The sequence below is a fragment of the Mauremys reevesii genome, linkage group 3, assembly GCF_016161935.1.
Source record: "Mauremys reevesii isolate NIE-2019 linkage group 3, ASM1616193v1, whole genome shotgun sequence".
Taxonomy (NCBI): Eukaryota; Metazoa; Chordata; order Testudines; family Geoemydidae; genus Mauremys; species Mauremys reevesii.
In genome coordinates this window covers 33,443,688-33,455,484 of record NC_052625.1, presented here as the reverse complement: position 1 = coordinate 33,455,484, position 11,797 = coordinate 33,443,688, and positions in this window count along the sequence as shown.

Sequence of the window (11,797 nt, the reverse complement as noted above, 5' to 3'; positions counted from 1 at the left end):
GCCATGATCCTTTGTTCAACCAGCTGCTGGCAGCCTGCCCTGGCTCCCAGCTCCTGTAGCAATTGGCTGCTGCTGCCTGCCTAACCCAGCCCTCCCCCAGTGCAGAGAGGGTCTCCTCCCTCACACTCCCTCCTCTGCAAGACTGCAGCCCAGGGGCGAGCAGGTATTCTCCCACTCTGAATCACCTACCCTACACCTGCCGCAGATGGGCTCTCAGGTCATCCCTCGCTTGTCTCAAGTTCCTGATCATGCGCTGCAGACTGTCCTGTTCCAAAACTGGCTAGATAGTCAGGCACAATGGGTAGTGATCAAAAGCTCAATGTCTAGTTGGCAGCTGGTATCAAGCGGAGTACCCCAGGGGTCAGTCCTGGGGCTGGTTTTGTTCAACATCTTCATTAATGATCTGGATGATGGGATGAATTGCAGCCTCAGCAAGTTCGCAGATGACACTAAGCTGGGGGGAGAGATAAATAGGCTGGAGGGTAGGGGTAGGGTCCAGAGCAGTGGTGGGCAACCTGCGGCCCGTGGGCCACATGTAGCCCGTCAGGGTAATACACTGGCGGGCCGTGAGACAGTTTGTTTACATTGACCGTCCACAGGCACAGCCACCCGCAGCTCCCAGTGGCTGCAGTTTGCCGTTCCCAGCCAACGGGAGCTGCGGGAAGCAGAGCAGGCTGGTCAGTTTTCACAATGGAAAGAGGTAAATAGCAGGGACTTGCAAGGATCTGTAATGGGGCCAGACATATTCAACATACTCATAAATGATCTGGAAAAGGAAGTATTAACAATGAGGTGGTAAAGTTTGCAGATGATACTAAATTACTGAAGATTGTTACATCCTAAACTGACTGTGAAGAGTTACAAACAGATTTCACAGAACAGGATGACTTAGTCTTTATATTATCATATCTCTTATCTCTTTTTCTTTGAAAAGTCCCAGTCTTTTTTTTCTCTCTATATTATAGCTGTTCCATAACCCTAATCATTTTTGTTGCCCCTCTCTGTACTTTTTCCAATTCTAATACATCCTTTTTAAAATGATGGAACCAGAACTGCACACAGTTTTGAAAACAGGGCAACAAAATGGCAGATGAAATTCAATGTTGATAAATGCAAAGTAATGCACATTGGAAAACATAATCCCAACTATGCACATAAAATAATGGGGTCTAAATTAGTTGTTACCACTCAAGAAAGAGATCTTGGAGTCATTGTAGATAGTTCCCTGAAAACTTCCACTCAATGTGCAGCGGCAGTCAAAAAAAGTGAACAGAATGTTAGCAACCATTAGGAGAGGGAAAGATAATAAGCCAGAAGGTATCATAATGCCACAATATAAATCTAAACAGCTTGAAAACTGTGTGCAGTTCTGGTTCCATCATTTTAAAAAGGATGTATTAGAATTGGAAAAAGTACAGAGAGGGGCAACAAAAATGATTAGGGTTATGGAACAGCTTCCATATAAGGAGAGATTTAAAAGACTGGGACTATTCACTTGGAAAAGAGATGACTAAGGAGAGATATGATAAAGACCTATAAAATCCTCCTCCCAGTTTCACCTCACATCTTTATCTCCCTCTTGGGCTTCTCCACCATTCTTCTGGGCTCCTTATGGGCCTCTATGCTTTTCCTGGCTCTCTTTCTTTTCCCCGTGGAGGCAATGCCTCTTTATATGGCCCTTTTCCCCACACCAAAAGCAGGTCCTCCTCCGACCCAATTGCATATTGGATGTGACTCTCTGGGCCCTTGTCTTAGTGCTTGCTTTCTAGTAAGCTTCTTTCGTTTGTAAATAAGGGCACTCCCTCTTCATGTCCCGTGTCCCCCCCCATCCCGACTCCCTAAGCCATAGCACCTTCGGGGTTGGGCCTCTGGCCTCCTAGTCCTGAGTACCTTTCCCATTCCTGGTCCTTACGTCTCTTCCTGCTTCTTTCCTGCAGGATTCTGTACAGCTGCTGCTGTTGAGCAGCCACCCACACCATACAGTCTTGCAAATACACTTGGGCTTCCCATAGTCTCTGCTGGTTCTCTAATATCTGTCCCCACATAGCATGGACTCATCCCTCTGCTTTACTCTGTGGGAGCAGAAACTCTGGCATCCACCCTAGTAGGGGACATTTTCCCTCAATAAAGAAAATCTGTACTGTAGGCATCTCTGTCTTCAATTCCCTTGTATCAGGGCTGATCACATTATGCAGTCCTTCACAGTACCTCCCCTCGGGGACAACCGAATGCCCACATTCTCCACCAAGTTGTCACAGGGTGCTCCACTCACCGCTGGCCGGTGCCTCCTCCTAGTCACTCTGGGGATTAGCTTCAAAGGTAGATACCTTTGATGTGGTTAGCATGCCATTACTCTGACTTAGGTCTGCACCTCCTCTCGCTCCAGGACCTGCAATGTCTCCTTTGTGACTTAGCCCTCCGGCTAGGTCACTCAGCGTGCCCCCTTCCATGGTACAGTCCATCAGTAGTCCTAGGCGGTCTTCCCATTCACTGCTTCAGTTCTATGCCACACGCTTGGTAGCTGGCAGGCAAACCAATCCTCTTCTACGGGTTCCAGTTCAGGGACCCTCAGCTCAGCAGTACTGGGCTGCCTCTCTGCCCCCCCCCCCCGCTCCTTCCCTGCACTGCTTCCTACCATGTTGGTTCCCCTTCTCTCTCTGGGTGTACCAGCTCCAAAATGTTTCTCCCTCCTCCCAGAGTGACTGTTGCCTGCCTTTCTGTTACTTTTCCCAGCTGCCTAATCTGTAGGTCCACTACCTGGCTTTCTAGGTCCCACCTGTTCGTGCACAAGTGAGCCTTGTTCCAACCAGCTGCCTCTGGCCTAAAACTCTCCTGTTTGCAGCCTAATTAGTTGAATGGGCCCACCTAGCTCTTTGAGGGCTAGTGTGAGAAACTCACCCCATCCCAGCCCCTTTCTACATTTTATACTAGTGTTGATAGTTAAGATTTAGCTTCCTATGGCCCAGTGTGGTACCTTTTGAAGTCAATGGAAGTTTTGCCATTGGCTAAAATGGGAACAAGCTCAGTGCATTAAGTAAAATTGTCCCATATCGCAGCTCTGGTCTGTTGCAGTGGGTAATTTAGCAAATAGATGGTTCCCATCTTTTTCAGACCAGCCTATTGTCCTGATGCCATAGACCCAGTTATTGCTCTTTTAAATTGGTGTTTGAGGGCACCTACCAATTGCTGTACATTGAGATACCATCTCTCCATCAAGGAACAAACCAGGCTTGGGGCTGGTCTACATGGGCGTGTGGGGGTGGAATCGATGTAAGATATGCAACTTCAGCTACGAGAATATCGTAGCTGAAGTCGACATATCTTAGATCGACTTACCTCCCGTCCTCACGGCACGGGATCGACGGCCACGGCTCCCTGTTGACTCCGCTTCCGCCTCTCGCCCAGGTGGAGTTCCGAAGTCAACGGGAGCGTGTTCGGGGATCGATTTATCGCATCTAGACAAGACGCAATAAATCAATTCCCAATAGATCGATCACTACCCGCCGATCCGGCGGGTAGTGTGGACGTACCCAAAGTCAGACTTTTGACATTTCTTGTACTCAGTTAACAGAAACAGGTTTTCAATGAGATTTATATCTCTATATGGACCATAATTTACTCTCTCCCCTTACAGAAGGCCTGGGAGCTTACTTTAATTGTGAGCTGGTTTGTTAAGATGGCTTAGCAGGATAATTACATTTTCCTTTTGGCATGTTTATCTATTAATCTATCATATGAATGGCAATGGGTAACTTTGCTGGAAAGAAGAGATGTTTTCAAAGTATTTATAAAATAAATGTAAAGACAATTTCCAGTTAAACAAAACAATATGCTTTTCCGTATGTATGTTAGCTAGTAAAATGCTTTCACTAATGCTTGAGGCAAATAAAAAGTATCATTAATGTGAAAGAAATTTGTTGAAGCAACAAGTGTTCAATACACAGGTGAAGAAGTGTGGGCAGATGGTAGAAGTCCCAAATTGCAAAGCAGAATGTACATGGTCAAAGGAGCAAAATGGCTACAACAAATCCACAAGAGAGGCTTAGAACAAGTTTAATATATTCAAAAGATAGCTCTCAGATAGAAGAATTCATCAGAAAGAATATAAAATATAGGTACTCAGGTGTTAGTGAACTATATAGATACAAAATTACGTATTTCCAGCTCAACTGTAGTGTTTGAATTGAGAACTGTTAACTACTTCAGTTAATGATGGTCTTTCCTTTGACTATATCCTTTACCATTTTAGTATTATACATTTGGATAATTTAATATATCTATATACACAAACACACTATTTGTTCTGTGTATCAAGTTTGATGGTTTGTTTTGACACAAACAGTTCTGTTTTAATATAATGGGAACTGTTTTATCATAGGATGCAAGAATATATTTGCCTCTAATGATTATTTACCTAATTAAGGGTACATGGCATTAATTTATTCAGACTGCAATTGATGGAGGTTACAGAAACTTTGATAGAAATAGATGCAGCTAGACACTGGTTGTAAAATATCATTGATGTTTAGGATACAATTTTTTATGAATAAGGTATTCAAGCTTTTAAGTACAGGGGCTTGTGAAGTGGCAAAAATAAGCTGGTTTGGGTACTGGTCACTAAGAGTTTTCTGTTTAATGGTGTAGCTGCATACTCATATATGCATGTATGATTTGGAGGTTAGGCTAATGCCAGAATTTATTTAATCATTGTTATGTTTTTCCATTGTTTTTAATGTTTGTGTTTTGTTTCTCAACAGCACCTCTCAAATGGCCCTTAGTAAATTTAGCTGTAAAGTAACAAAGTTTTTGTTTTGCAAATTCCTTTGTTTTATGAAAATATCTAATTTAATGATGCCAGACTTCTGTTGCTTCATGTGAAAAACTGTCTGCTGTCCAGAAGAAGCCTGAGCATTGGGTAGAGCTTTCTGTGTCAGGTACGCAAAGTCTTTTCCCCCCAGAATAATAATTAACAAATAAATAAATACCTAACTTACATAATGCTTTTTGTCAGTAGATCTCAAAGCACTTCACAAAGTAGCTCTGATTGTTTAACCAGCTACCTGCTGGCTCTAATCTGCTTTGCCTACTAATGGTCTGAAGAGGTTGAAATAGCAGCCAAAGGTAATGCAGTGTAGGGGTATTCTGGCCATGCTTTTTTCCCCTCTAGTCCCATTCCCTATGTCAGTAACAAGAAAGGAAATGATTTAAGGAGTTTCTATGCTGGCTGCACTCTACTCGAACAAATGTCTTATACTGGGGTGATCCTTCTGATGCTGGGCATGCTTCCTTTATAGCTAAAACCCACTGGCAGTGAAGCCCAAAGTAGCTGTACTGAAGTCCAGCAGCTGACCCTTCTGTATTAGCATTTTTAGAAAATGTTTCAGTTTTACTCCATTTGTTCATTTCTAACTAATTTCCCACACCCACACTTTGTTTGTCACTTCACTACAAATGGACAGTTCATCATATAAGCAAATCAAAAGATGTAATGAATAGAAGACAAACAAAATTATAATATAATTATATTATGATACAGTTGTGACCAATACCTATGTCCACAAATGTCAATGTTATTAATACAGTAATGCCGGTAGGTTCTGAATTACATGCAACTACTACAACTAGCATGTACATTAAAGAGCCAGACTCTGCTTCTGATATGGTATACAGCTGCCACTAACACCAGTGGAAGTTGTGTATGCACATCTGAAGGCCAAATTTGGTCCCTAAAGTGTCAGCTCAAGCAAAAACAAGTAATCAGCACTATAATATATATATATATATATATATATATATATATATATATATATAGTGAGAGAGAGAGAGAGAGAGAGTTCATTTTAACTTTTAGCTATAATATATGGGACCTGCCCAATCCTTGGTAAATATTGTTTCAAAATAAGTTCCAAAGAATATTTTCCCCAGGTTTTTGCTATTATTCTTTGTGAAGAGAACATACAGAACATATAATATTGTTATAATATCTTCTCAGAGCAGAAAGCTGAAAATTAAACTTTTATTGCTCTCACTGAAGTAAAATGCATACATTAACCTCTCAGTATACAAGAGGAGCTGTTTAAGAACTACAGGTAATAACTTGCTTCACTATTGATGAATAAAAAACGGTTACCCACCTTTTAGTAACTGTTGTTCTTCGAGATGTTGTTCATGTCCATTCAAAGTAGGTGTGCACGTGCTGCGTGCATGCCAGCCGGAAGATTTTCCCTAGCAGCATCCGTAGGGTCGGCCCGGGCGCCCCCTGGAGTGGTGCCACTGCGGCGCCCTATAAAGGGGCCCGCCAACCCTCCACCCCCTCAGTTCCTTCTTGCCGTCTCTCCGACAGAAGGGTAGGAGGGTGGGTGTTGGAATGGACATGAACAACACATCTCGAAGAACAACAGTTACTAAAAGGTGGGCAACCGTTTTTTCTTCTTCGAGTGGTTGTTCATATCCATTCAAAGTAGGTGACTCACAAGCCTAACCTTAGGAGGAGGGGTCGGAGATCACTGCTGACTGGAGAACTGTACGAGCAAAGGCTGCATCATTCCTCGCCTGGTGTGTGATGGCGTAGTGAGCCGAGAATGTGTGGATGGAGGACCACGTGGCCGCTCTACAAATCTCCTGAGTCGGGACCTGAGCCAGGAATGCCGCAGTGGAGGCCTGCGCCCTAGTGGAGTGGGCCGTGACCGGAGGGACAGGGGTCTTAGCCATACGGTAGCATTCCCGGATGCAGGTCGTGATCCACAAAGAGATTCGCTGAGAAGAGACTGGGAGCCCCTTCATCCTCTCCGCTACCGCGACGAAGAGCTGAGTTGAGCGTCTGAAGGGCTTGATACGCTCTATGTAAAAAGCCAAGGCCCTGCGGACATCCAGGGAATGGAGCCTCCGCTCCTCACTGGAGGAGTGTGGTTTAGCATAAAACACCGGGAGAAATATATCTTGGCCCATGTGGAACTGGGAAACGACCTTATGTAGAAAGTCCGGGTGAGGTCTAAGTTGGACCTTGTCCTTGCAGAAGACAGTGTACGGGGGCTCAGATGTTAGCGCCCGAAGCTCCGACACCCTTCTGGCCGAGGTGATCACCACCAGGAAGGCGGTCTTGTACGACAGGTACAGCAGGGAGCACGAAGCCAGAGGCTCAAAGGGAGGCCCCGAGAGGACGGAGAGGACCAGGTTCAGGTCCCAGGCGGGGGCCGGCTGACGAACATGCAGGAAGAGTCTGTCCATGCCCTTCAGGAAACGCCCAACCAGTGGGTTCGCAAACACCGAGGTACCCCCTTCTCCCGGATGAAAGGCGGATATAGCCGCCAAGTGAACGTGAATGGAGGAAAGGGAGAGGCCCAGATGTCTTAGGTGGAGCAAATAGTCTAGGACAACTGGGATTGGGACCCCCAGCGGGTCGTGACCCGCTGACCCGACCATATGGAGAAGCGTTTCCATTTTGCCAGGTAGGGGGCCCTAGTAGACGGTTTCCTGCTACCTAGCAGCACCTGCCTGACCTGCTGGGAGCACTGCAACTCCACCGGGTTCAGCCATGGAGCATCCAGGCGGTGAGGTGGAGGGATTCGAGGTTCGGATGGCGGAGGGAGCCCTGATCCTGCGTGAGCAGGTCCGGCAGCAGGGCCAGTGTCAGGGGCGCCTGAACTGACATGTGCAGGAGTGATGTGTACCAATGCTGGCGCGGCCACGCCAGAGCTATCAGGATCACCCTCGCGTGGTCCCTGCGAACCTTCAAGAGCACCCTGTGTATCAGGGGGAACGGAGGGAAGGCGTAGAGCAGACCGACCACCCAAGACCATAGGAAGGCGTCCGACAGAGACCCCCGAGTGCGGCCCAGGAGGGAGCAGAACCATTGGCACTTCTTGTTTTCCCTCGAAGCAAACAGGTCTAACTGGGGAAAGCCCCAGAGCTGGAAAATTGAGCGTGCCGCATCCCGCCGGAGGGACCACTCGTGACCCCGGAACGAGCGGCTGAGGGTGTCTGCCAAACCGTTCTGCTCCCCTGGAAGGTAGAACGCCGTCAGGTGGGTAGCATTGAGAATGGAGAAATCCCACAGCGCGAGGGCTTCCCTGCACAGGGGAGAGGAGCGTGCACCCCCGTTTGTTGATATAGAAAACTGTCGTTGTGTTGTCCGAGAGGACTGAAACACATCTGCTGGCCAGGTGGGACCGGAAGGTCAGACATGCCAGGCGCACCGCTCTCAGCTCCCTGACATTGATATGCAACTCGAGGTCCTCCAGCGACCACAAGCCCTGCGTCTTGAGGTGACCCAGGTGCGCTCCCCAACCTCGATCCAAGGCGTCTATCACCAGGGAGAGGGAGGGCTGCGGGGCAGCGAAGGGGACACCCATGCAGCCTTCCCACGGGTCGAGCCACCACCGCAGCGAGCTTAGCACCAAACGGGGAATGGACACCACTAAGTCCAGGGAGTCCCTGGCCGGGCGATAAACTGTCGCTAACCAGGACTGTAGCGGGCGAAGCCGGAGTCTGGCGTGGACCACCACATAGGTGCACGCCGCCATGTGGCCCAACAGCCGGAGGCACGCTTGCGCTGTGGTTACCGGGGCGTGGCGCAGACCAAGGATAAGCTCGGAAATCGCCTGGAAGCTGGATTCCGGCAGATACGCTTTGGCGTGAGTAGAGTCCAGAACCGCTCCTATGAACTCTATGCGTTGCGTCGGAGACAGGGTGGACTTGGCTTCGTTCAAGAGGAGGCTGAGGTTGAGAAAGGTCCACCTGATGGACGACACCTGTGTCTCTACCTGCTCCTTGGAGCGGCCCTTTATGAGCCAGTCATCCAGGTAGGGGAATACCTGGATGCCCCTCCTGCGCAGAAGGGCAGCCACGACTGCCATGCACTTCGTGAATACCCTGGGAGCGGCTGACAGGCCGAACGGGAGCACTGTGAACTGCAGATGGGCGTCGGCCACGATGAACCAGAGGTACTGATGGTGTCGGGGAATTATGGCAATGTGGAAATAGGCGTCCTTTAAGTCGAGGGCGGCATACCAATCTCCTGGATCCAGGGAGGGAATAATGGAGGACAGGGAGACCATGCGGAACTTGAGTTTCCGTACAAACTTGTTCAGCCGCCGCAGGTCTAGGATGGGCCTTAGGCCCCCTTTCACCTTCAGTATTAGGAAATATCGGGAGTAGAAGCCTTTGCCCCTGAACTCCCGAGGGACTTCCTCCACCACCCCTGCCTCCATGAGGGACTTCACTTCTTGAGTTAGAAGATGCTCGTGAGATGGGTCCCTGAAGAGGGATGGGGAAGGGGTTTGGTGGGGCGGAAGGGAGGAGAACTGGATAGAATATCCCCTCTCTACCGTGCGGAGCACCCATTTGTCCGACGTGATTCGGGACCAGGCACGGTAGAAGGGGAACAGACGTGACCCAAAGGTAGGGGTGGAAGGATCCAGAGTCTCGATTGGTAGGTCTCCCTCGACCGTACCATCAAATAGGGGGTCTAGGCCCTGATGGTGGCCTCGACTGACCCGACGCCTGGTCGGAGGAGTGGCATTGGTGACGCCTTCTGCCATTCCTGCCCCGCCTGTGCCCCGGCTCCTGGCGAGTCTGTGTTTGCTATGGGCGAGGGGCCGTCTGCGGCCTAAACTGTCTGCGCTGGGTCGCAGGGGTATGCAGGCCCAGCGAGCGAAGCGTGGCCCTCGAGTCCTTTAGGCTGTGCAGACGTTTGTCCGTCTTCTCCGAAAACAGCAGCTGCCCCTGGAAGGGGAGGTCTTGAATCGTCTGCTGGACCTCATAGGGCAGGCCCGAGACCTGGAGCCAGGCTCCCCGCCGCATGACCAGGCCCGTGGCCATGGTGCGCGAGGCTGAGTCCGCTAAATCCAAGGCAGCCTAGAGGGAGGCTCGGGAAATCGGCTTCCCCTCCTCCACCAGGGCCGAAAACTCTGACCTCGAGTCCTGGGGAAGGAGCTCCGTAAACTTCGACATGGCCGAACACGTGTTATGACCATATCAGCCTGTTGGTTGGCAATGCGGAGTTGTAGGCCAGCCATGGAGTACACCTTTCTGCCAAAGAGCTTGGGTCTTTTCTCGTCCCTGTTCTTTGGCGTTGACCCTTGAAACCCCTGACGCTCCCGCTGGTTGGCCGCATCCACTACCAGGGAGTCCGGGGGTGGGTGGGTGTACAGGTGTTCACGCCCTTTAGAGGGGACGAAATAGCGCCGCTCCGTCCTCTTGGCAGTAGGGGCCAACGAGGCTGGCATTTGCCATAGGGTGCGGGACGTATCCGCTATAGTCTTTATCAGCGGGAGAGCCACCCTGGATGGCCCTGAGGGGGCCAGGATGTCCACAACAGGGTCCGGGTCCACCTCGATTTCCTCTGCCTGGATTGCGAGGCGCTGAGCTGCTCGCCGGAGCAATTGCTGGAGGATACGAGTGTCCTCTAGGGCCGGTGCCGCAGCCGTGCCCGAGACCGCTTCGTCTGGGGAGGATGACGAGGAGAGTACCTGGAGCGGCCCTTCCTGCAGTGCATGCAGTCCCTCAGGGTCCTGCGGCACACGGTACTGTGGTTGCGGTGCCAGTTCCGAGTCTAAATGCGGCACCGCGACTGGTACCGGGGTCGCCAGTGAGCGGCTTGGCGTATCATGCGGTGCCTGCGGAGCCCAACCTGAAGCCGCTGCCGGTGCCGCTGCCCTGCTAGGGGGTGCTGAACTTGGAAATGGCAAACCCCTGCCCGGCGCCGGTGGAGGAGGCAGCTGCACCGGGGACACCGAGGTCGAGGACACCGAGGCTGACCTCGATCGAGGGCCCAACGCCTGGCCTACCGACTGATGGTAGGCCCAGGGAGTCCAAAACGGCCACTGCGAGGGTGGTTGCCATTGTTGCTGCCACTGCGGGTAACAGTGGTGGCTCGCCCCTGACACCGATCTCCTGCTCCACGACCTGCTGGAGCGATAGGAGTCTGCCTCCGAGTCTGAGGTCTCCGAGTATGAGGACCTGGGGGGAGCAGCACCCGGTGCCGATGGAGAGCGGTGCGGAGGCGGCGGGCCTCTTGTCTGGTCCGGTGCCGTCCTCGTGGTGCAGTGTTGGGAGGGAGGCGACAGCATGGCCGGCTTGCCCCTTCATGCACTGAGGGACGGACCACCGTAGGCAACTCCTTGTGGTGTGGGGAGGCCGGCGCCGATAGTCCCATCAGACCTGAGGCCGCCTTGAACACCTCTGGTCTCGAAGGGGGGCGTAAGTCTCCGCTAAGGTCCGGGGAATTAGGCCGGTCCAGACTCGACCACCCTCTCTGCGGTGCGGGAGTTGACGGAGCCGCCGAGGGCTGCAGCCCGGCCTGCCCGCTTGCAGTCGCGGACGGTGTCGGCCTCGGATCCTGGTGGGGTGACCTATCCCTCACCGGCTTCCTACTCTTGGCGGGCACCGGCGAAGGTGAGTGGTGCCGCACGGAGGCCGACTTCCTATGACCCCACTCCGTCCGGTGCCGGGTCTTTGACGACTTGGGCTGGGCCCTAAGTCCTGATGCCAGTGCCGGGGCGCTCCGCACCGAAAAAGACGTGCTGGGCACCGCCTCGGCCGGCTCCAGGTCCGAGGGTGGCTGTAGGGCCGCCTCCATCAGGAGGACTCTAAGTCTTTGAGCCCTGTCCTTGAGTGTTCGTGGGCGGAAGCCTCTACAGATAGAGCACCAGTCCTTTTGGTGGCTCTCTCCGAGGCACCTTAAACACGCAGAGTGTGGGTCACTCTTGGGCATGAATTTCCCGCAATCCTTGCAAAGTTTGAATCCAGGGGACCCGGGCATGCCCCAGCGGGCAACGAAAAATCGGGAGGGGGACCC